The 25,106-nt window shown below is 37.9% G+C and overlaps 1 non-coding gene across 1 annotated transcript; it reads left to right on the top strand.

Annotated features, from left to right (window-relative positions):
• Positions 1-24,251: 24,251 nt before the first annotated feature.
• On the top strand, positions 24,252-24,323 carry TRNAC-GCA (transfer RNA cysteine (anticodon GCA)). Its single transcript has one exon. It is a non-coding gene; the product is annotated as a tRNA-Cys (tRNA).
• The last annotated feature ends 783 nt before the right edge of the window (positions 24,324-25,106 follow it).

Here is a 25,106-nt window from a genome sequence, read left to right as displayed (position 1 = left end):
TTGAGTGAAACTGAACTCAGTTGTGCACTCAGTTCACCTGAGAAAAGTGAAAGTGAAGTCACTCAGTCGTGTCCAACTCTTGGCAGCCCCATAGACTGCAGTCTGTTAAGTTCCTCTGCCTATGGAATTTTCCAGGCAAGAATAGCAAGAATACTGGAGTGGGGTGTCATTTCCAGGGATCTTCCAGACCCAGGAATTAAACCCACGTCTCATGTGTCTCCTGCATTGTCATGCAGATTCTTTATCACTAGTGCCATCTGGAAACTCACTTTTTATATAACTCTAGCCTAAGATTCAGGGGAGAAGGCAATGGCACCCCACCCCAGTATTTTTGCCTGGAAAATCCAATGGATGGAGGAGCCTGGTGCGCTGCAGTCCATGGGGTCTCTAGGAGTCAGACATGACTGAGCGACTTCACTTTCACGCATTGGAGAAGGAAATGGCAACCCACTCCAGTGTTCTTGCCTGGAGAATCCCAGGGATGGGGGAGCCTGGTGGGCTGCCATCTATGGGGTCGCACAGAGTCAGACACGACTGAAGCGACTTAGCAGCAGCAGCAACCTAAGATTCTGTACTTGTCCCCACATGTGCCTTTTCCTTCCATTAGACTAAGCTCCTCAAAAGCATCATTGAATATTTTCCCCACTCTTCCCACTGGGCCTTTAGCTGATTAATTTTGAGCCTAAAATTTAGAAGGAAAATAAGTGCTTTTTGAATAATAAATTGATCAATGAAGGATTAATACATGTTTGTATTCTATTTCGGATATTTTGCAAACAGAATTCTCCTCTAAAATAGATGGAGAATGTTTTTCTCTTAAATATGATTTAGGTAATTGGTGACATTTACTAGTAAGTATTCTTGTTGGCAATATCAAGAAGAGATGTTACAAAATAATTCCAAGAGGAGTTATCTTAAGTAATATACCTCAGAGTTGGGAAAATCAATTCTCAAAAGGAAACAAACAAATTTCTTTGAAGCTTTAGAATAGAAAAATACTCATTAGAATACCTAAATTAAAATATAAGAAAGATTAAAGAGGCTATTTCAGGAAATTACTAGCATGTACGTTCAGATTCCTGGTAGTGGTGGTGGTGGTTTAGTCGCTAAGTCCTGTCCGACTCTTGTGACCCCATGGACTGTGGCCTGCCAGGTTCCTCTGTCCATGGGATTCTCCAGGCAAGAATACTGGAGTGGGTTTCCATTTCCTTTTCCAGGGGATCATCCTGACCCAGGGATTGAACCCAGGTCTCCTGGATTGCAGGCAAACTCTTTACCAACTAAGCTATAAGCTAAGCCCTGGTAGGAGTAGGCACAAAATAAATACTGGTTATTATCATGAGAAATACTGTGCTTTTCTTTGCTTCACATATAATGAGAAACATTTTATAGAGAATAAGTGAAAATCCAAAACAATGTCAGCCATACAATCACATCAAGAGGAACGGAGAGCAACATCAAGAGTAAAATAAAATAAGAACGAGAATTTCTTATCATCATACTTATACAAAAACACAGTGGAAGAGATATATTAGCAACATCAGGTAACATAAGTTTTCTTCAAATAATGTATGTGAATAAACCTGAGATTTCCTCCACTGCCAATAAATTCAATAAACTGGTTTGTGGCTACAAAAAAAAAAACATCAATATATTTCTTCATAAGAGAAGTATCACATATTAAATTAGGGAGATGAAGCATCCTTTATCCTTCACTGATAAGATCAAATCTGAAGGTGTGTATTCAGTTCTGATCACCATATTTTAATGGCACTATGGGGGAAAAGGTTTGAAGGAAAGTGACTAGAATGGTAAAAGTTTATATGAAGATAGTTCAACTGAATGAGGAAACCACCTGAGAAAGCATTCAGTATGTTTTCCACGTGGCTCATGGCACAGAAAAGTTCTAAAGCCAAGAATGGGAATGATGGAGACACAGATGCTAAATCAATTTAGAACAGTTAGACAATAACAGTTTTCAATAACTTGAGTTGCCCAATCAAAAGCAAGAATGATCACTCAGTGAAAGATTTTACACATTTATCAATACAATTCAACACAGGCCAAAAAGAGAGGAAAGGACATACATATAGATATAGATATAGATAGATAGGTATAGATATACAGATACATAGATATATGGGTACAAGTGCCTCCTAATGAGAGTATATTTTGTTTTGCAGAAAACTTTTTTGGCCTTCTGAAAGCCTTTTTGGGTTAGATTGAAGCTTGAGAAGGATTGAAGCAGTAAGAAGAGATGAATAGTCCAGACTACAAAGTGAAAAGAACTTAGCATTCTTTTAAATAAGTCAGAAAGTAAGGAAGCAAGTAGAGAAATTAGAAAGAGAGAGAGATGAGAACAGCCTCAGAAAAGACCTGAACCGGGTGCTTCACATAGCAAAGAGGCAAGGGCAAAATCCTCAGTGGTTTGGTAGATGAAAACATTAGCAAGAGGAGTGTCTGCTTAGCTGATAGGTTATAGTATCCCTGAGTTGTAGCCATTCCTTCTCCTCTCTCTCCTCAAGTCCAGGTTAAACACCTAATCTTTGGTTAAATACTTACATTGGGTTAAACACTACTGTCCACACAAAACAACATACCAAAACGTTACTACATTTTTATTTTATTTATGGACACTGGGAAGGAGATAGTTCTCAAAATGAGATAAATGTTAGATCCAGATTTATGCAATTCAGAGGAAAAAAGACGAAGACCAAAGAGGTGGTTTTTTTTGTTTTTTGCGTTTTTTTTTTTTTTTTTTTTTCCATAAACTAAGAAGACCTATAAGTGGACCGGATCTTTTTCCAAGATTTTGTATACCTCTCAGAGAAAACACTGGACCTCTCATTGCTTACAATTGTGGAAAGTGAGCTGATCTCAAATAAATACAAATTTGATAGGGAACAGGAACCCCCAGTCGACATCTGGTTTATATATAGTCCAGATGTCCTGTCTATTACAGCCTTTTTGGACCACATTAGTCCAAACTGATCCCTCTCCTCTCTTTATTCACGTAACATGCACCATGCACTAATTTGGGTGGCACTTTGCTGTCCTGAACACTCATTTAATTAAGGCTGTGTTGTTTGTATTTGCATATGCTTGTATCAAGCCTCAGGAAATATTTATAAATTGCCAAAGACAGGGCTCATTTTAGAAAACATTTTGACTGTAACCAACAGCTACCTTTTGCCTTGTTCAAGTAGGCACTGTGGTCAGTTGTTGAGTTGATGGATCTCTACATGAAGCCACAAATATTATTTATGGGCAGATTAGATTAATACCCATGAGGGACCCAAATTCTTTACCTTCTCATCTCAGAAGCCACTCACAATTGTGCCTATGTGCAAAAGTACTTGACAGTGTAAAACTTAAAAACAAAAAGGAGTGTATTAACATGTAAGATTTTCAGGCAGAAAAACTATGTCATTCTGGATATATTTTCTCTACTTACGTGAAAATGTTTAAGATTATTTGGTAAACACCTCCTTTTCCAATTTAATATAAAGATTGAGTCAGATCACACATTTAAGCAGTTAGCATGTTGTCACATACTCTGGACTCCAAATATAATAATGTGTCATTCAATGTGCTGTTACTAAATAATGTGTTGCTATTCAATAATGTGTCATTATTATTATTAAAATATTTATATAACAAGCTACTAATTTATATATTGATTACATTATCTATATACTAATTTATATATTTATGTATCTATTTTGAAATATCCTGTAGAATATAATGTAGCAATCTCTTTAAACAGCTAACAAGTATTACAATTTCAGAAATTACATGTAAATTTCATGAAAACTAGTGTATGAATAAATGCCATGTAATTATTTGCTCATAATGTAGTGATTAGAAGCACAGACTTCAATTCTAAGAGATAGTCATTCAAGTTTTAATTGGACCACCTATGAGCTTTATAGCCTTGAGGGCAGCATTTAACCTGTTTATCAATTGAGTTTCCATAAATGTGACTAAATCCATTACCTGCTTCGTAGCTTCTTATAACGTTTAAATGAGTCAGAATGTGTACAGCATGCAGCTCATGGCACTTAGTTGTTGCTGTACTGTCACTAAGTTGTGTCTGACTCTTTGAGAACCCATGGACTGCAACACAACAGGCTTCCCTGTTCTTCACTCTCTCAGGATTTGCTCAAATTCATGTCCTTTGAGTCAGTGATGCTATGTAAGTGAAGTTGTTGTGATTTTGTTGACTTAATCATTAATAATGCTGGTTTCTATAATAATTACAAACATAGCAGGTTTCAATCTAACAGGAAAATGTTAGTTCAGTTTAACAGGAAAATGTTAGTTCAATCTAACAGGAGAATGTTGCATAGAAATGTAAAGGAAATTAAGATAATATTGAATTTAAAATTAAATCTGGTAATATAAAAATCCAGAAATTGCCAAATACTTCCAAGGTCAAGGTTACAGATTTTCTGCAGAGTTTGTTATCTAACCAGTAACATCCCTAATAAAAGAGGAAAGCATTTAAAAGTTGGCTGCATGCTTTCTCCAGAGGTAGTAAAATTAATTAGGGAGATGTGCAGGCTGCTGATTCATTTGATTATGTGTTTCTACCTAAAGTGCAAAATTTCCCTGCTAGGTCTGTTGCCTAAAGGAGTTTTGGTTGATTCATCACCTCTTTCACTCAGAGGGTTGATCATTGTAAATGACTTTATTGACCCGTGGCTTGGTTCAGCATCATATGCTCCAGTGAACCAAGCAATAAACAGCTGCTAAGTGCAGGTGAGAAGTCGTCATGGAAAATTCAAGGACTGAATCAGCATTCTCTCTGCCATCAGGCTCTTGAGCTGTCACAGATTTATGAATTTCTTGTTTGACAGGTATGATTTTTAGAGGTACTTGTCCTAGAAGAATATATTTTCCTATGGACTTTCATGACTTTTAGATAGTAATAGAGGGCACTATATTTTCAGAATCTGTATTCCAAATTCCTGGATCCACATTCATAATTATACTACATTTTAAATAGTATATTGGGTGTCTGTGGAAATCTCAAATGAAATACAATTTGAGAGAATATAATATTGAAGGGTTGAAATAGCATTATAAAAATTACCTTGTCTTTAAACATTGTTTAATGTTTAAATGTCTTTAAACATTGCAAAAAGAAAGAAAATAAATATCCATTAAAAAGAGAGATCAAAGGTAATTCAATGACTAAGGGATCCAGAGTAGGGATATCTCAGCAGCCACCAGCTCCTTCCTTTCACTAAGTAGCCTTGACAGATTCCCCTAGTTAGAAAAGGCCCAGTCTTCAGGACAACTCTTCTACTTAAAGCTGATTTATCTATCTCCTCCACTAGAGTAAGTTGGAGATGGATTCAGTTTTACTGTTGTCCAAGGTATATAGAGAATATTTCACAAGTAGGTGAATGGATAGAAAGTAAATTCTAAAAAAAAAAAAAAAATCAGTAGAATTGAAAAGTAAGTTACAGTTTGGGAGAAAATATTTACAAAAAAAAAATTATGATAAAGGATTGATATCTAAACTATACAGAGAAATATCAAAAACTCAATAATTAGAAAACAAACAACCTGATTAGAAAATGGGCCAAAGCCTCAAATAGACATCTCACCAAAGAAGACAGACAGATGCCAAAGAAGCGTATGAAAAGAAAGTCCACATCATGTGTCATGAGGGAATTGCAAATTAAAACAAGATACCCACTACATACGTACTAGAAAGGCCAAAATGCAAACACTGGAAACACCAAATGCTGGAGAGGATTTGGAGCAACACAAACTCTCATCCATTGATGGTAACAATACAGAATGGTATAGCCACTTTGGAAGAGAATTTGGAAGTTTCTTACAAAATGAAACCATTCTTAACCATAGAATCCAGCAAATGAGTTGGAAATTTATGTTTACATATAAATTGCACAGGGATGTTTATAGCAACTTTATTCATAATTATCAAACTTTGGGGAAAAAATGGGGTCCTTCAAAAGGTGAATGGGTAAATAAATAGTGATATATTCAGAAAATGGAATCATTCAGCAAAAGAATTGAGCTACCAAGTTTTGAAAAGATATGGAGGAATCTTCAGTGCAGACTGCTAAGTGAAAGAAGCCAATCTTAAAAGGTTACCTACTATTATGATTCCAACTTTGTGACATTTTTGAAAAGGTAAAACTATAGAGACCATAAAAAAGATTAGCAGTTGCCATGAGTTCGGAGGGAGAGATGAATAGGTGGAGCAGAAAGGATTTAAATGGAAAAAATAGATATGGATAATTCCCTTAGTCTAAGCAATTCCAGTTGAATAAGATTATACACACAACTCATTTACTCATTCTTACATTGTAATATCTTTATTATTCATCTTTTCAGATATCAAAAAACTTAAAACAAAATGACTCCTTGCCTTTCATAGTTGAACACATGATTGTATGATACTGTGTTAACACATGTACCACAAGTCTTAAATCAAGTTGTCTCTTATACACAGAAGGGGATGCAATGATTTTTACAATGATACTCAAAGGTTTTGTGAAAAAAAAATTTGATGTTAGTTAAAAAATTAAGACTCATATAAACTGGAGATCTATAATACAAAAGAAAACAGGTGACCTACTGTGAACATTCACAAATCCGAAGGGTAAAGGAATTTGGTGGAAACTGATTTTTCAATCATAAGAGTTAATACATGTTATAAACTCTTGAAAGGAGGAAGAGAAATTAGTATCAAGAGTTTTAGAACTGCTAGGGGACAAGGAGCAGTATGAGTTTATTGCTATACATGAAGGAATATAGATATTATTTTTCAATAATGCCTAAGGAATCTTCCTAGAATCAGAGAAGAGCAATATTTGAGGAAACACCTTAGAGAAGGCTTAGGTAGTTCAGTAAAATGTAAAATGTAAAAAGTAAAATGTAAAACAGGGTTATTAATTAACATTTTAATAATATTAAATATATAAAGGCATAGTTGCCAAAAATTAATTCAAGTCAGAATACTTTATATAAAAATATTAAAAGACATACTGGTACCATCTAATAAAAATAATACAATTAGATTTAAGTTGTAGAATAACTAAATTTGTTTAGTACTTCTCAATCTTCAATATGCCTATGGATCACTTGTAGATTATTAAAATGTAGATACTAATTCAGCTGACTTTGCTGTATTTCTAACATTTTTAACAAGCTCCTGGTAAATGTCAATCCTACTGGTACACAAATCATACCTTGAGTAGAAAAAGGTTTTTATCGTGATCAACTAATTATTCTACAATATATGGAAAACATAACTCCCAAAGTGGCAGGAAGGTATGACTTCACCATGAATTGATCATTAGTGTAAGACTGTTTAGTGTAAGAACAAAAACACATGAGACTCTGCAACAACAACAAAAAACATTTTTATTTTCTAATACCATTCAGTTGAAAAATAGGACTCAGGGTGGAGTAGGGCAAAGCACAACAGCATCAATAAAAATGTTTTTCATGTTAGGTTTCTGAAAGCATATATAAGATGCTATTCTCTAAACATATTGTTAGTCAGTCACTCAATTGTGTCCAACTCTTTTCAACCCCATGGATGGTAGCCCACCAGGCTCCTCTGACTGTGGGATTCTCTAGGCAAGAATATGCAAGAACACTAGAGTGGGTTGCCATTCCCTTCTCCAAGGAATCTTCCTGATCCAGGGATCAAGGCCAGGTCTTGTACATTGCAGGCAGATTCTGTACCCTCTGAGCCACCAGGGAAGCCACTAAACACATTAACAGTGTCCAAAAGTTCCAAGTTAAAATATTCTAGACACACTTTTCCTTGTTTGACCAGCATTTTAGAGCACTGTTTTTAACAAAACAGATATGTTCTTTTACATTTTTTGCTTATCTAAAGCTAGGTTTTGAATGTTCCTTTAATTTTTTTCCATTTAATTATTGACAATCAGTTCAACTTTTTTTTTTTAATAAATGACATAGAAAAAAGAAGCTATTTATATGCTAGTAAATAGTGTTTTAATTAGTGTTCACTGGGTTTGAAAATCTTTTGCTGCTGCAGTTCAGATACCCAGTCACAAGCTTAAATTGAACAGCTGGTTGTGACAGATCTAAAGTATGCTTAGCATGTTTAAAATACTCACTGGTATGTCGAGGAAGTTCTATTGCTTTAGGCAACTCATTTATTTATATTAGATCTAGTACAGCAATGGTCCCAACAGAGCCCCCTTGAACTTCTGTTATTAGCCAAAACAAAATGGAATGCCAACCTAACTCAGGTTGAAATCTGAAATAAAAAAGCTAGTAGAGAGGTCTGTATCCAATATATTTGTCCCATATTCTCCAACTGAAGAAATAATCCAAGCACATGTATTCTATTATTATTAACATTTAAGGTAATGACAGAACCTTTGGCCAAGTCAGATCATATTATCTCATTAATTGAAAACATTTAAAGACTTATTCACAAAGTTTATCTTCCTTCAAGTACTATATACAGTATACTTTGGTAATCAATTTGCCTATTTCTCTATGACCAATAGCCCCTGCATCCTCTTAAAGACCCTACATCCCAGCCAAGCTGGCTACCAGCACTTTTCCCAACCCTCCATAATCCCGCAATATTTCCCTACCCTCAGTTCTTTCAGGAATTTTTTCTCACCATTTTACAGACAACTGAAACATTACATTCTCTAGGATACCTTTTCAGAATGAGGGGAAAATAAAACAAAAACAGATAACTGATTTCTTCTTTATTATCTCTCACATTTTGCAAAGCATCTTGCATTAAAAAATATTTTTGGCCATTGTTTCATGCTGTATTATGTTTGCCATTTTGGATTTGAAGAAATCCACCAAAGCTTTTATTTGGCTCTCCCCCACATACTATTGTTATTTTAAGGTCAGAAATCTTGCCATGAATTATTTTTATGTCAAGTATACTTTCAGAAATTAGGGAAAGGTTGACAGAGTGAGTTAACAGAACAACTGAGATCCCTATGATTCTAATTTAGTTCAAAACAGCATACACCATCTGACTACCATGATCTCTGAATTTGGTGGATCACCCTGTATTTTGAAAATTAGCAACACTTCAGAGATAGAAAGCAACTTTTCAGGGATTGATATTTTCTTCTCTGCTTAGTATGGTTACTCTAGAAAGTGGCTGTAGGTTGGTTGGTTTGTTTGAAGATGGTTTGGAGGGAAATTTATAATGGAAAATTCATGCAGTGTGGTTGGTCTTCCCTCAAGGGAACCCACCAACCCTGTTAATCAAGCTGTTCCAGATATGTGAAGCAGCCTTGTTTGAGGACTCGAGTCAGAGGCCAGGCCACTCCACTGTGAGTTGAAGTCATCTTTCTGGCCACAAACATAAAATGTGTTGTTATGACTGAATATATTGAGTACAATTTTAGGAACAGCATAATCATTTGGCCGATAGCAAGGATAACAGAAGATAAAAATATCCTTATTAGTAATTAGTTCCTGCTGTTTTTTGGTCATATGACCATCTCAACCTTGTCAGTTATCTCCTTGATTTTTATGCCTCTGGAATCCCTCCATTTGATACACTGATATCAGGGCTGCTGCTGCTAAGTCGCTTCAGTCGTATCTGACTCTGTGCAACCCCATAGATGACAGCCCAGCAGGTTCCCTCATCCCTGGGATTCTCCAGGCAAGATCACTGGAGTGGGTTGCCATTTCCTTCTCCAATGCATGAAAGTGAAAAGTGAAAGGGAAGTCACTCAGTCGTGTCCGACTATTAGCGACCCCATGGACTGCAGCCTACCAGGCTCCTCTGTCCATGGGATTTTCCAGGCAAGAGTACTGGAGTGGGGTGCCATTGCCTTCTCCAATATCACGGCACTCATCTCAATAGTAAGAGATGAAAAACCAATGGTGTCATCTCCAACCCTGTCTGAACTGTTGTGGCTAGTACCTGAAAGCTTTTCAAGTGGTCCTTGAAATGTCTGGTATCATTACCTCATATTGAGTTTTCACTGCCTTTTTGAAGAGAGTATCCTCTAAGTCCTTTTGATGGGAGTGATGTGGAAGAGAGAAGGCAGAGAGCTTGCATATGATAAACCCATCCTAACATTCCTCTAAGCTTTTGAACCCTTTCTTCTATTTTATGATAAGTAAGTTATAACATTTCAACCTCCTTGAATTTAGGTCACTGCTAGTAAGCATTTCAATCAACCTACCAATTCACTGAGTGCTACTTCCAGATGTGTAATCAAATCTATTAAATGAGGAATCCCTATTAGGTTCATCCATACTGAGAAATTCAGGCTTCCCAGGTGACACTAGTAGTACAGAACCTTCCTGCCCATTCAGGAGACAAAAGAGACATGGGTTTAATCCCTGGTTGGGAAGATACCCTGAAGGAAGGGAGGGCAACCCACTCCAGTATTCTTGGCTGGGGAATCTCATGAACACAGGAGACTGCTGGGATACATTCTATGGGGTCACAAAGAGTCAGACAAGACTGAAGCAACTTAGCACGAACACATGCCTATTGATAAATTCAGCACCATCCACCATTATATTTTGTCATTCTTTGTCTAAATTTCTTATAGCACTATATCTGACATATTTCTTGGCTTTTGCTGGTATCAGCAAAACCTTGAAATTATTTTGTGGAGGCTTTTAAACTGTCAAGTTGGAGAAGACACTTGAGAGTCCCTTGGACTGCAAGGAGATCAAACCAACCAAGAATTCCCCAGGCAAGAACACTGGAATAAGTAGCCAAAATCCAGGGGATTTTCTCATCCCAGGGATTGAACTTGGGTCTCCTGCATTGTAGGCAGATTCTTTACTGTCTGAGCCACCAGATAAACCCCATTTATGGAAAAGACCATGTTAAATTCAAGAGAACAGTGAATTGGTCTTTTAAATCTCATGAAAAATTTTACTGTAATTTTGAGATTATCTTCATATATTATTCATGCAATATTTAAAAATTAGCCAAATGAAATGAATAAGCACCTGGGTAGTAAAGATAACAATAAATACAAACTTTTTTTTTTTTTTTAATATGCCATCTAGGTTGGTCATAGCTTTTCTGCCAATGAGCAACCATCTTTTAATTTCATGGCTGCAGTCACTATCTGCAGTGATTTTGGAGGCCAAAAAAAGTCTCTGACATGAAGTTATGTGACCAGATGCCATGATCTTAGTTTTCTGAATGTTGAGCTTTAAGCCAACTTTTTCACTATCCTCTTTCACTTTCAACAAGAAGTTCTTTAGTTCTTCTCTTTCTTGCCATAAGGGTGGTGTTACAGTGAATGACAAGGAAGCCTGAAGCACTGCAATACATGGGGTGGTAAAGAGCCAGGATTCTTGACAACACCACATTTCTTAATTTAAATGACTTAAGTAACACAAAAGATGTTTTTCTGGAATTCTCTTGCTTTTTTGATTATTTCTCCTGGCCATCTTGATTCCAGATTGTGCTTTATCCAGCCCAGCATTTCACATGATGCACATAAGTTAAATAAGCAGGGTGACAATATACAGCCTTGACGTACTCCTTTTCCTCTTTGGAACCAGTGCGTTGTTCCATGTCCAGTTCTTTTTTTTTTTTTTTAATAAAAATTTATTTATTTTAATTGGAGGTTAATTACTTAACAATTTTCTAACTGTTGCTTCTTGACCTGCATAGAGATTTCTCAGGAGTCAGGTAAGGTGGTCTGGTATTCCCATCTCTTTAACAATTTTCCATTTTGTGGTGATCCACACAGTCAAAGGCTTTGGCATAGTCAATAAAGTAGAAGTATATGTTTTTCTGGAACTCTCTTGCTTTGCGGATGGTCCAACAGATGTTCGCAACAGATGTTGATCACTCCAAATGTTCAAACTGGATTTAGAAAAGGCAGAGGAACCAGAGGTCAAATTGCCAACATCTGTTGGATCATCAAAAAAGCAAGAGGGTTCCAGAAAAACATCTTCTGTGTTACTTACATCACTTAAATTCAGAAATGCGGTGTTGTCAAGAATCCTGACTCTTTACCACCCCATGTATTGCAGTGCTTCAGGCTTCCTTATCCTTCACTGTCTCCTGGAGTTTGCTCAAACTCATGTCCATTGAATCAGTGATGCCATCCAACCATCTCATCCTCTGTTGCCCCCTTCTTCTCCCATCTTCAATCTTTCCCAGCATCAGGGTCTTTGCCAATGAGTCATCACTTTGCATCAGGTGGCCAAAGTATTAGAGCTTCAACTTCAGCATCAGATGTTTAGGAGTGCATTTGTGACCTAAACTCTAATTGTAACATGGAGAAATAGGCAAAAACCTAAGATATGCAGATGATACCACTCTAATGTCAGAAAGTGAAGAGTGACAAAAGGTCTTCTTCATAAAGGTGAAAGAATAGTGAAAAAGCTGGCTTAAAACTCCACGTTCAGAAAACTAACATCATGGCATCCAGTCCATCACCTCATGGCAAAAGAAGGGGAAAGAGTGGAAACAATAACAGATTTTCTTTTATTGGGCTCCAAAATCACTGTGGATGGTGACTGCAGCCATGAATTTAAAAGACACTTGCTCCTTGGAAGAAAAGCTATGACAAACCTAGACAGTATATTTAAAAGCAGAGACTTCACTTTGTAGACTAAAGTCCATATGGTCAAAGCTATGGTTTTTCCAGTAGTCATGTAGGGATGTGAGAGTTGGACCACAAAGAAGTTTGAGTGCTGAGAATTGATGCTTTCAAATTGTGGTGCTGGAGAAGACTCTTGAGAGTTCCTTGGACAACAAGGAAACCAAACCAGTCAATCCAAAAGGAAATCAACCCTGAATATTCATTAAAAGGACTGATGCTAAAGCTGAAATTCCCATACTTTGGCCACTTGATGCAAAGAACTGACTCATTGGAAAAGACCCTGATGCTGGGGAAGACTGAAGACAGAAGGAGTAGGGGACGACAGAGGATGAGATCGTTGGATGGCATCACCAACTCGATGGACATGAGTTTGAGCAATCTCTGGGAGCTGGTGGTGGACAACAAAGCCTGGAGTGCTGCAGTCCATGGGGTCGCAAATAGTTGGACACTACTGTGTGACTGAACTGAACTGATAAGTTAGCTCCTCCCAGCTCACTTTTTCTTGTATCCTTTGAGTGCTTGCAGAGTTCTAGAAGATCTCTGATTCTAATCATGCTGCTGCTGCTAAGTCACTTCAGTCGTGTATGACTCTGTGTGACCCCATAGACAGCAGCCCACCAGGCTCCCCCATCCCTGGGATTCTCCAGGCAAGAACACTGGAGTGGGTTGCCATTTCTTTCTCCAATGAATGAAAGTGAAAAGTGAAAGTGAAGTCGCTCAGTCGTGTATGACCCTCAGTGACCCCATGGACTGCAGCCTACCAGGCTCCTCTGACCATGGGATTTTCCAAGCAAGAATACTGGAGTGGGGTACCATTGCCTTCTAATCATGGGTCAGGTCTAACTAAGGTCTAAATAGGGGGTGATATACTCTTGAGGAAAGTGGACAGTTTTTGCATGGCAAGTCCATCAGGTGGATTTCTGTGGGATCTTCAAGCAAGAGAAATCTAGTCTTCTCAAACAGAAAAAGAAAGACTTTTTTTTTTTCCCCTAAGGAATGAGGCTTAGAGAAACTCAGAGTATAATGTTTATCAGCCTAATCCAAACCCACTCAGATGGCTTTTGAAATTTTCTGATTTTCTTGCAATGCCATGATCTAATAATTTAAAGGCATGAACTTTTGTTTATGGTTTGTTTGTCTGTAAGGTCTCATGTATTAAAACAATTATTCCAACTTATAGCTTTGTAATCAGCACCAAATAGTGAGGACAGTTATGACTTGGCTTCAAGATCTTTGCTTCCGAGGGCCCTTCATCATAAGTAAACATATTTGGTTATTTAGTTTATTTGTAAGTCACAGAATACTAGAGATTTCTAGTGTCCTTTTTACCTCTAGCAAATGGTTCACTATTATGCCATGGCCCAGGACATAATCAAATCAGTATCCTAGACCCAACATTAGTATCCTACACCATTTCTATTTTCAACTCTTCTGGTATCAGCTTCTTCAGACAGAAATGAGAAAGGAGAATAGAAATGATAACAGAAAGTTAACAGATACTCTGGAAGACTGAAAACACAGGAAGACAACAGTGAGCTAAGAAAGAGATAGTAAGTGCTGAAAGCAGCTACCACCCGTAAGGCTGGGGAACAAGGGAGAATTTCTGGGTTCTTTTTCTATGATCTTTCAGGTTCAAGTAAATGCTTTTTAAAAGTGACAGGAAGAAACCTTTAATTTACACTCTGTCTTGAAGTATTTCTCCCACCTTTTTTTTTTTTTTTTAACAAAGAACTTTGAAATATTTGTTTTATAAGAACAGCTTATTACAGCTTAATACTTATTAAAGATATAAGAAACCTAAATCATAGAGGAGGGGACCCTGGGGTGAGGGGAAGGGGTCTGCCTGCCTGTCTGTAGTCCTCCACTGAGGGGGGCAATGAAGCCAGTTCTGTGAGAACTAGAATCAGCAGGATATGGGTGGTGGGGAGGTGAAGAGCAGTGTGAAGTAATACTGTCAAGAAGAGCAAACAAGAAAAAAAGAAAAGGAAGAGGCTTTCTTTCATCTTCCTGCCTTCCAACTCCCTCTAGTACTTCCTTGGGGAACATGATAGAAAGCAATCTAGAAAACGAAAAATGTTTCAACAGCCACCATCCACATTAGAGGGTGAGCAGGGTCACATCTGCAGTTAAAAATACAATAATTTAATTACTGACATGGTTTTACTCATAGTCTCCCAATGGGGAGCCCCTAACATATTTTTTATTCATCTCTCTAGCCATTCGAATAGTTAAGAATAAATTCTCATGCCTATTAGCTTCCCAGCAATGTTTCTTGAATGACTGAAGGAATGCTAGCAAGAGAGCCATTTTAAATTCCCTTTTCAATAGGGTGTGGAGAAAAGGGAACCCTCGTACACTGTTGGTGGGAATGCAAACTAGTACAGCCACTATGGAGAACAGTGTGGAGATTCCTTAAAAAACTGGAAATAGAACTGCCTTATGATACAGCAATCCCACTGCTGGGCATACACACTGAGGAAACCAGAAGGGAAAGAGACACGTGTATCCCAATGTTCATCGCAGCACTGTTTATAATAGCCAGGACATGGAAGCAACCTAGATGTCCATCAGCAGATGAATGGATAAGAAAGCAGTGGTACATATACACAATGGAGTATTACTCAGCCATTAAAAAGAATACATTTGAATCAGTTCTAATGCGGTGGATGAAACTGGAGCCTATTATACAGAGTGAAGTAAGCCAGAAAGAAAAACACCAATACAGTATACTAACACATATATATGGAATTTAGAAAGATGGTATTAATAACCCTGTGTACGAGACAGCAAAAGAGACACTGATGTATAGATCAGTCTTATGGACTCTGTGGGAGAGGGAGAGGGCGGGGAGATTTGGGAGAATGGCATTGAAACACGTATAATATCATGTATGAAACGAGTCGCCAGTCCAGGTTCAATGCACGATAGTGGATGCTTGGGGCTGGTGCACTGGGACGACCCAGAGGGATGGTGTGGGGAGGGAGGAGGGAGGAGGGTTCAGGATGGGGAACACATGTATACTAATTAAATAATTTTCTATTAAAGAAAAAAAAAAGAAAAAAAAAGAAATAAATAAATTAAATTAAATTAAAAAAAATAAATTCCCTTTTCAAGCAATGTGGATTCAGAAGCATTTAATGCATATCAACCCTGCTGTTGTTTTTATGCCTGTGATTATGTCAATCACTTTTCTAAGTTTTTTACCCATATGATTTTACTGAACCCTTGGATTATCTCTGCAAGGTAAATGCCATGATCTTCCTTCTTATAAATTGGGTGAAACTCAGGCTTACGAATATTCAAAACAAAAGCCAAAACAAAAAACACCTCTTCTCTAAATTTGGAGCATAAGAGAGGCAATATAACATAGTGTTTTTTTTTTAATTTATTTATTTTAATTAGAGGCTAATTACTTTACAATATTGTATCAGTTTTGCCATACATCAACATGAATCCACCACGGGTGTACACATTTTCCCAATCCTGAACCCCTCTCCCACCTCCCTTCTCATACTCTCCCTCTGGGTCATCCCAGTATACCAGCCCCAAGCATCCTGTATCCTGCATCGAAACTGGACTGGCGATACATTTCTTATATGATATTATACATGTTTTAATGCCATTCTCTCAAATCATCCCCCACCCCCTCCCACAGAGTCCAAAAGACTGTTCTGTACATCTGTGTCTCTTTTGCTGTCTCGCATACAGGGTTGTCGTTACCATCTTTCTAAATTCCATATACATGCGTTAGAATAAGCAGATTATACAGAGTGAAGTCAGCCAGAAAGAAAAACACCAATGCAGTGTACTAACATAGTGTTTTAAAAATATATTCCAGAGATAGAAAGACCTGAATTTGAAATTCAGGCTCTCTGTTTCTCTTTTTTCTTCTATCAAACAAATTTCAAAATTGGGTTTCAGAAATTTAATTTAGAAAACCTCCAGCATTCTTTCTTGGCAAAAATGTTGTTGCTTTGAGTCAAAGTGTTCTGTCTTTAGCAGAAACAGTTTATCAAGGAATATTCATGGCAAAGAATTGGTCAGTTCTCTAGTTCCAAGCCAAGAAGTCATATTGATTTATGACGAAGCACTCAATAACTAGATGGCAAAATGATACCGAGTACTTGTACCAGCCAGCAAGTAAACTTTATGTACACCTGTGGTGGATTCATGTTGATGTATGGCGAAACCAATACAATATTGTAAAGTAATTAGCCTCCAGTTAAAATAAATAAATTTAAATTAAAAAAAATAAAGTAGAGAAATAAAAAGAATGCCAAAAAAAGAGAAAAAAAACATTAAAAGCACATTTAAATTATTAAATGAATGTCCAAAAAGGGTATTTCAGAATAAGTTAATTTACAAGAAGAAAATATGCCAAGACACATATCCACACACAGAAAAGAAGATAGTGACAGAAAGCAATGGAATTGTAAGTATTTCTTCCTATCTGTTCTTTTGCAGGACCTTTAAACATCTTCAGAGACCAGTGGTTTTATTTATGCTTCATATAGACCTTGATCTGTGCATTGTTTCAAGAGACTTTCCAAAATTTAATTAGCATGTTAGCAAAATAGTTCAGTTGCTTGGCTCTTCTTTCAGTACATTTTAAATTCAAATCAATGCCCCAAAAGGGAACCTAAACAAATCTCCAGCTTGTATTCTGCCTTAAAGTGCTTTCTTTTACCAAATACCTTAAATTTTGTTTTCTGAGGGGTATCTAATAGTACACACTGTATAATGACATGTATATGTCTCTTACAGTTAGAAAATGCTATGGATAAATACAGGGTCATTATACAGTGTGTATGGATGTGAGAGTTGGACTGTGAAGAAGGCCGAGCGCGAAAGAATTGATGCTTTTGAACTGTGGTGTTGGAGAAGGCTCTTGAGAGTCCCTTGGACTGCAAAGAGATCCAACCAGTCCATTCTGAAGGAGATCAGCCCTGGGATTTCTTTGGAAGGAATGATGCTAAAGCTGAAACTCCAGTACTTTGGCCACCTCATGCGAAGAGTTGACTCATTGGAAAAGACTCTGATGCTGGGAGGGATTGGGGGCAGGAGGAGAAGGGGACGACAGAAGATGAGATGGCTGGATGGCATCACTGACTTGATGGACGTGAGTCTGAGTGAACTCCGGGAGTTGGCGATGGACAGGGAGGCCTGGCGTGCTGCAATTCATGGGGTCGCAAAGAGTCAGACACGACTGAGCGACTGAACTAAACTGAACTTTACCTTCGTGTAGGGCTTCCCCAATGGCTCAGTGGGTAAAGAATCTGCCTGCAACACAGGAGACACAGGTTCAATACCTGGGTCATGAAGATCCCCTGCAGAAGGAAATGGCAACCCACTCCGGTATTCTGGCCTGGAAAATCCCATGGACAGAGAAGCCTGATGGGCTTCAGTCCATGGGGTCGCAAAGAGTCGGATACACCGAGCAACTAACACATACATACCTTCATGTAAGAACTTCCCTGGTAGCTCAGACGATAAACAATCTGGCTGCAGTGTAGGAGACCCTGTTTCAATCCCTGGGTCGGGAAGATCCCCTAGAGAAGACTGTGGCAACCCACTCCAGGATTCTTGCCTAAATAATTCCACGGATAGATCATGGGGTTGCAAAGAGTCAGACACAAATAAGCAACTAGAACTTTCACCTACCTTCATGTAAGGATTAGCACATGAGAACTTTCCACCAAATGGAATGCCCCTCTTTTTTTTAAATCAAAAGAAAGGAGGAGAAAAGGCAAGGATATTGGAGACATGACAAAATTATTTGCAAAGTTTATTTATAAGAATTAACGTTTTGCTTTTTGTTGTGATGTTCAGTCGCCAAGTCGTGTCTGACTCTTTGCAACCCCACGGACTATAGCATGCCAGTCTTCCTTGTCTGCCACAATTTCCTGGAGTTTGCCCAAGTTCAAGTGCATTGAACTGGTGGTGTATTCCTTCAACTCACAGGCATTAATCAGTTCTATGAAACTGCACTTTAAGGAATGAAAAAAAAAATTACAAAAATTATCTTTCACTCATACAGTTTGCATAGAATGATATAATAAAGACACAATTGATGTAATGATTATTAATGTGAGGTTTTATGTGATAAATAGTAGAGGCATTCTCAACAACAATTTGTACAAATATTGGTAATATTTGAATTGGTAAAGAATGAGAGAAAGACAAAATCAGTAAGACTATCAGAAGCAAAAATTGAAAGTTGAGAGAAAGTACTTTGGGGAAAGGGAAAAGGTAGCTTAGCTTGAGCTCAGAGTGATCACCAATGACATCAGAGATTGGTCAAGGCTGGATTATGAAAAATGTCAATCTGCCTGAGGATTTTTCTTTTTAACTTATAAGTAATATAAAAGAAATTTCAACCCATTAAAATATGGCTAGAAAGTACAATAAGGAAAGGGAAAGAAGAGGATTGACAAAATGAAATCAGAGTGGATGCTATTACAGTACATGGTGTTGCAAGAGTCATACACAACTTAGTGATTGAAAAAAAAAACAATTGTGTTTTATGAGTCTTTATGTCACTTAATTCAATCACAGTGCTTGAAAACATATAAAATTATGGTTATATCCGATTACTGACAAGAATTCCTTAATTGTTCTAATTTATACATTCATTGGGCTTCCCTGGTGGCTCAGTTGGTAAAGAATCTGCCTACAATGCAGGAGACCTGGGTTCAATCCCTGGGCTTGGGAATAACCCTGGAAAAGGGAAAAGCTACTCCCTCCTGTATTCTGGCCTGGAGAATTCCATGGACTACATGGAGTTCATGGGGTCACAAAGAATTGGACATAACAGAACGACTTTCACTTTCATACATTCATTACACCAGAGCCCTAAATTGTGACTAGCAAATGTGAGTTACAAATAATGGATGGCCCCCTCTCTGCCAAATACATACCCTGTCCAATTGATTATGGACTTTGAATTATGCTTTCTGCAGATCCATAATGTCCCTTAGACTTATTCTCAACATGGCACAAGTAGCTATCACCAACCCAAAATATATGTCAAAAACAGCAATGAGAAATACTGTATACTTATGAGAATGACTAAAATACAAACCACTGACAACAAATTCTGGAAGGATATGAAGTAACAGGGACTATGCTGATTGAGAATACAAATGAATTGAAAAGCTATATTCACACAAACAACGTGCATCTGACGTTTAAAGCAAGTTTATTCAGAAACACCGAAACTTGGAAGCGACCACGATGTCTCTCAGTAGATAAATGGGTAAACAAACTATGATTAACCTATACGATGGAATATTATTCAGCAGTAAAGTGAAATGAGACCAAGCTTTCAAAATACATAAAGGAACTTAACGCATGTTACTGAGTGAAATAAGGCAATCCAAAAAGAGCCCATATTGTATGATTACAATCATAAGACATTCTTGTAAAGACAAAATTATGCAGACAGTAAAAAGATCAGAGGTTCAGAGAGAGGAAGGGGCAAAGGCATAAATAAATAGGTGAAACTCTGGAATTTTAGGGCGATGGAATTTTAATCAGGTATAGGTCATTTGTATATAAAACTATGCATTTGTCATAACCCATAGAATGTACAATACAAGGACTGAACACTAACATGAACTATGTGGTGGTGATTTAGTCACTAAGTCATTTCCAGCTTTGTGACCCCATGAACTGTAGCCGGACAGACTCCTCTGTTCCTGAGATTTCCCAGGCAAGAATCCTGGAGAGGGTTGCCGTTTTCTTCTCCAGGGGAATCTTCCTGACCCAGGGATTGAACCCATGTCTCCTGCTTTGCAGGCGGATCCTTTACCACTGAGCCACAAGAGAAGGTAAACTACAGACTTTACATAATAATATTTTATTAGTAATGGCTCATTCATCACTACAACTGCATCTTGAAAATGCCAAATAGTAATAGCAGGAGAAACTAGCATGGCTAGGGGAGGAAGCTAGCAGTGTAGAGAGGAGATGGATGTAGACATGAGCAGCATATGTCACTTCCTCTCATTTTTCAGTAAACCTAAACCTAATCTAAAAATTTAATTATTCATTTAAAAAAATGGATATATTGTAGATGTTTGAAACCCATTTGACATGTCTGCTTTAGAATGGGATATTTTCCCATTTTCTTTTTCCTTGCAATCATAGGTTAGATTTGACTACTTGACCTGAGTGGTATTTGTATATCTTTTAGACAAGTAATAAAGTTCACTCTTATTTTTACCTACATATGATCCATTCTATGGTAAATAGAATGCTAATAATAATAACTATTTTCTATTATTTTCAGTAGCCCTGTGGAAAAATCCTCATATATAATTTAGAGTAACTGGAATTGGATAAAAAACAAGATTTAAGGATTCAGTTACATGACTCAAGACACAGTTTTAATGGAAATGAAACAATCCCCATTAGAAGAGACATCAGTTCAGTTCAGTTGTTCAGTTATGTCCAACTCTTTGCAACCCCATGGGCTGCAGCACGCCAGGCCTCCTTGTTCATCACCAACTCCCAGAGTTTACCCAAACTTATGTCCATTGAGTCAGTGATGCCATCCAGCCATCTCATCCTCCATTGCCCCTTCTTCTCCCATCTTCAATCTTTCCCAGCATCAGGGTCTTTTCCAGTGAGTCAGCTCTTCGCATCAGGTGGCCAAAGTATTGGAGTTTCAGCTTCAACATCAGTCCTTCCAATGAACACTCAGGACTGATTTCTTTAGGATGGACTGGTTGGATCTCCTTGCAGTCAAAGGGACTCTCAGAGTCTTCTCCAATACCACAGTTCAAAAGCATCAATTCTTTGGTGCTCAGCTTTCTTAATAGTCCAACTCGCACATCCATACATGACCACTAGAAAAACCATAGCCTTGACTAGATGGACCTCTGTTAGCAAAGTAATGTCTCTGCTTTTGAATATGCTATCTAGGTTGGTCATAACTTTCCTTCCAAGGAGCAAGTGTCTTTTAATTTCATGACCGCAGTCACCATCTGCAGTGATTTTGGAGCCTCCCAAAATAAAGTCTGCCACTGTTTCCACTGTTTGCCCATCTATTTGCCATGAAGTGATGGGATAGGATGCCATGATTTTAGTTTTTTGAGTGTTGAGTTTTAAGCCAGCTTTTTTACTCTCCTCTTTCACTTTCATCTAGAGGCTCTTTAGTTCTTCTTCACTTTCTGCCCTAAGTGTGGTGTCATATGCATATCTGAGGTAATTGATATTTGTTCCAGCAATCTTGATTCCAGCTTGTATATGGATCAATCTAGTGAAAGTGAAGTCGCTCAGTCATGTCCGACTCTTTGCGACCCCATAGACTGTAGCCTACCAGGCTCCTCTGTCCATGGGATTTTCCAGGCAACAGTACTGGAGTGGCTTGCCATTTCCTTCTCCAGGGGATCTTCCCAACCCAGGGCTCGAACCCGGGTCTCCTGCATTATAGAAAGATGCTTTACCATCTGAGCCAAAATCTAAGGTCATACCTAAGCAAATTCTAATGTTACATATTTAGAGGTAATCATATTGGCCAGGTAAGTATGTGTGCAGTGGCAGGGATTTAAGTACAGTGAGGACAAATTATAAAGAGGAAAGTGGAAGCTATAGAACACAATTCAAGTCACATATTAAAGGTGATTATATTTTTATTCTATTCAAACTGTATAAAAATTACACTGATATACTCACATATGTATTCTCAACCAATCATATACACACATAGTTTCACAAAAACAAATAAGCTCAGGAGTGATTTTAAAAGTGGAATTCAATTAATTGGTAGTAGCAACAACAGCAATAACTATAAGCACATGCATGCTTTCTAATTATTTACATCCTATATCTCAATCTATAAGATTAAATTCAATAGGAGTTATCTTGTTTCCTGAGAAAGTCTGATATTAGGCTATGATATTAGTAGTTTTCCATACCAGGCATTGATTTTTCTACTTTTCACACCTTTATAGAGATCTATCCTCATATTATGTGAGGTATAGAAAGCTACATTTCAGTAGTATTTTTACCATTTTACCATTAAACATGAATAATTAACATGCAATACACACACACACACACACACACACACACACACATATATATATATATATATATATATATCTATCTTAGTTCTGGGTAAAAGTTTATTACATAAAAAAGCATCACATACTGCCACTAACTCTCATGTCTTTGTCTTGGTTTTTAACTCAGCCCTTTTCCCCTATCCCCCGTGATGCTCTACTACCACTAGTACTACCTGCTCTCTCACTCAGTCGTGTCCTACTCTTTGTGGTCTCATGGACTGTAGCTCACCATGCTCCTCTGTCCATGGAATTTTCCAGGCAAGAAAACTGGAGTGGGTAGCCATTTCCTACTCCAGGGGATCTTCCTCACCTAGGGATCAAACCCATGTCTCTTGTGTCTCCTGCACTGGCAGATGGATTCTTTATCACTAGCATGACCTGGGATGCCCAGTTTTTGTTCAGTCACTAATAACAATGTCTGCAACCCTATGGATTACAGCACGCCAGGACTCCCTGTCCTTCACTACCTCCCAGAGTTTGCTCAAATTCGTGTGCACTGAGTTGCTGATGCCACGCAATCATCTCATGCTCTGCTGCTCCCTTCTCCTCCTGCCTTCAATCTTTCCCAACATCAGGGTCTTTTCCTATGATGTCCTATTTTAACATAAAAGACAGCCTCTTTTTAGAAGAGGCAAATTAAATTTCTTAAAATATTTTTCATTATTGATTACATCGACTTATAGCATTAAGATTCCCACTCAAAGTTTATTACTCAATAAATCATATTAAGTACATATAATTTTGTGAGAAAAACTACATTAGACCATATGCCAGCCTATTTCAGATATACTTGGGATGATTACCACATAGCTATATATATTATACTGCTGCTGCTGCTGCTAAGTCGCTTCAGTCGTGTCCGACTCTGTGTGACCCCAGAGATGGCAGCCCACCAGGCTCTCCCACCCTGGGATTCTTCAGGCAAGAACACTGGAGTGGGTTGCCATTTCCTTCTCCAATGCATAAAAGCGAAAAGTGAAAGTAAAGTCGCTCAGTCATGTCCGACTCTTCGCGACCCCATGGACTGCACCCTACCAGGCTCCTCCGTCCGTGGGATTTTCCAGGCAAGAGTACTGGAGTGGGGTGACATTGTCTTCTCTGATATATATTATACTAGTTGTATTCAAAATTCACTTCTTTCAAGGTATGCAAATTTTCTGACAAAGGATAAAATCCTTACACATTTACTTTCAAAATACCAGTAAATGAAATGACTGTACCATGCCTATCTTCCCATTTTATTCAAGCAACTACTCTTCTACCCTGATAAGTCAATGAACCTTTAATAAAGGATTGGGATTCCATAATTCATTGTCAAGAATCCCTTCCCTCCTTGCACTTTCTGACATAAAATCTCAGAAAGTAGATTTCACCTTTTATTATTTCCTGTAGTTGTCATCATGTGATGAAATGTCTAGACCTACCAAATAGATTGTTTTTGCACAGAGACATCATTAAGTGTCGACTGATTCCCAAATAAAACAGCAGCCAGGATACATCTTTAGCCGCTCTGGCAATGTGAGGACTGTGTTTCCATTTATTAATAAAGGCTGCAGTGTAATTCAATGTGTATGGCTTCCACAGGGCTTCCCTGGTGACTCAGTTGGTAAAGAATCTGTCTGCAATACAGGAGACCCAGGTTCAATCCCTGGCTGGGGAAGATCCCCCAGAGAAGGAAATGGAAACCCACTCCAGTATTCTTGCATGGAGAATTCCATGGACAGAGGAGATTGGTGGGCTATATAGTCCATGGGGTCGCAAATAGTCAAACGTGACTTAGTGACTAAACCATGGCTTCCATAAGTGATGCAGGAAATACCTTTATCCTGACAATAAGCCCTTGCATCACCCTCTGTGTACATGTATGAAAGCTTCATACAGAATGATGAAGAATTTGAAGAGGAGGCGCTAGTGGAAAATAATCCACCTGCCAATGCAGGAGACACAGGGGATGCAGGTTCAATCTCTGGGTCAGAAAGACCCCCGGGACTAGGAAATGGCACTCCACTCCAGTACTTTTGTCTTGAAAATTCCATGAGCAGTGGAGCCTGCAAGGCTACAGTCCATGGGGCTGCAAAGAGTTAGATATTACTGAGTGACTGAGCACACACACAGATTTAAAAATATAGCTCCTGAATGTGTATAGATAGTGACACCATTCTATTATTTTCAACTCTTCCATGTCTGTTTTTGTAGAAAATAAGTAATATTCTCTTAGCTCCCTGCTGTTCTCTTCTGGAAGCAAATTGCATGTGAGCCCAGAGTCACTCATTCTGTCTACGTGGTTCACAGTTATTTGCAGACAATTGTAAAAGAAGTGTCCTCCCTTTAGTTTTTTCCTTATACGAACATTTATGATGCTAGTTGCATAATATATAACCTTTGTATTTTCTTAAAATCAGTCATTTTAATATTTGAAGCCTCTGTTATTTTCAAAAATTAA

Source organism: Bos taurus, chromosome 20, assembly GCF_002263795.3.
Source record: "Bos taurus isolate L1 Dominette 01449 registration number 42190680 breed Hereford chromosome 20, ARS-UCD2.0, whole genome shotgun sequence".
Taxonomy (NCBI): Eukaryota; Metazoa; Chordata; class Mammalia; order Artiodactyla; family Bovidae; genus Bos; species Bos taurus.
Note: the sequence above shows the minus strand (reverse complement) of the source record. Positions and strands in the feature narration are given on the sequence as shown.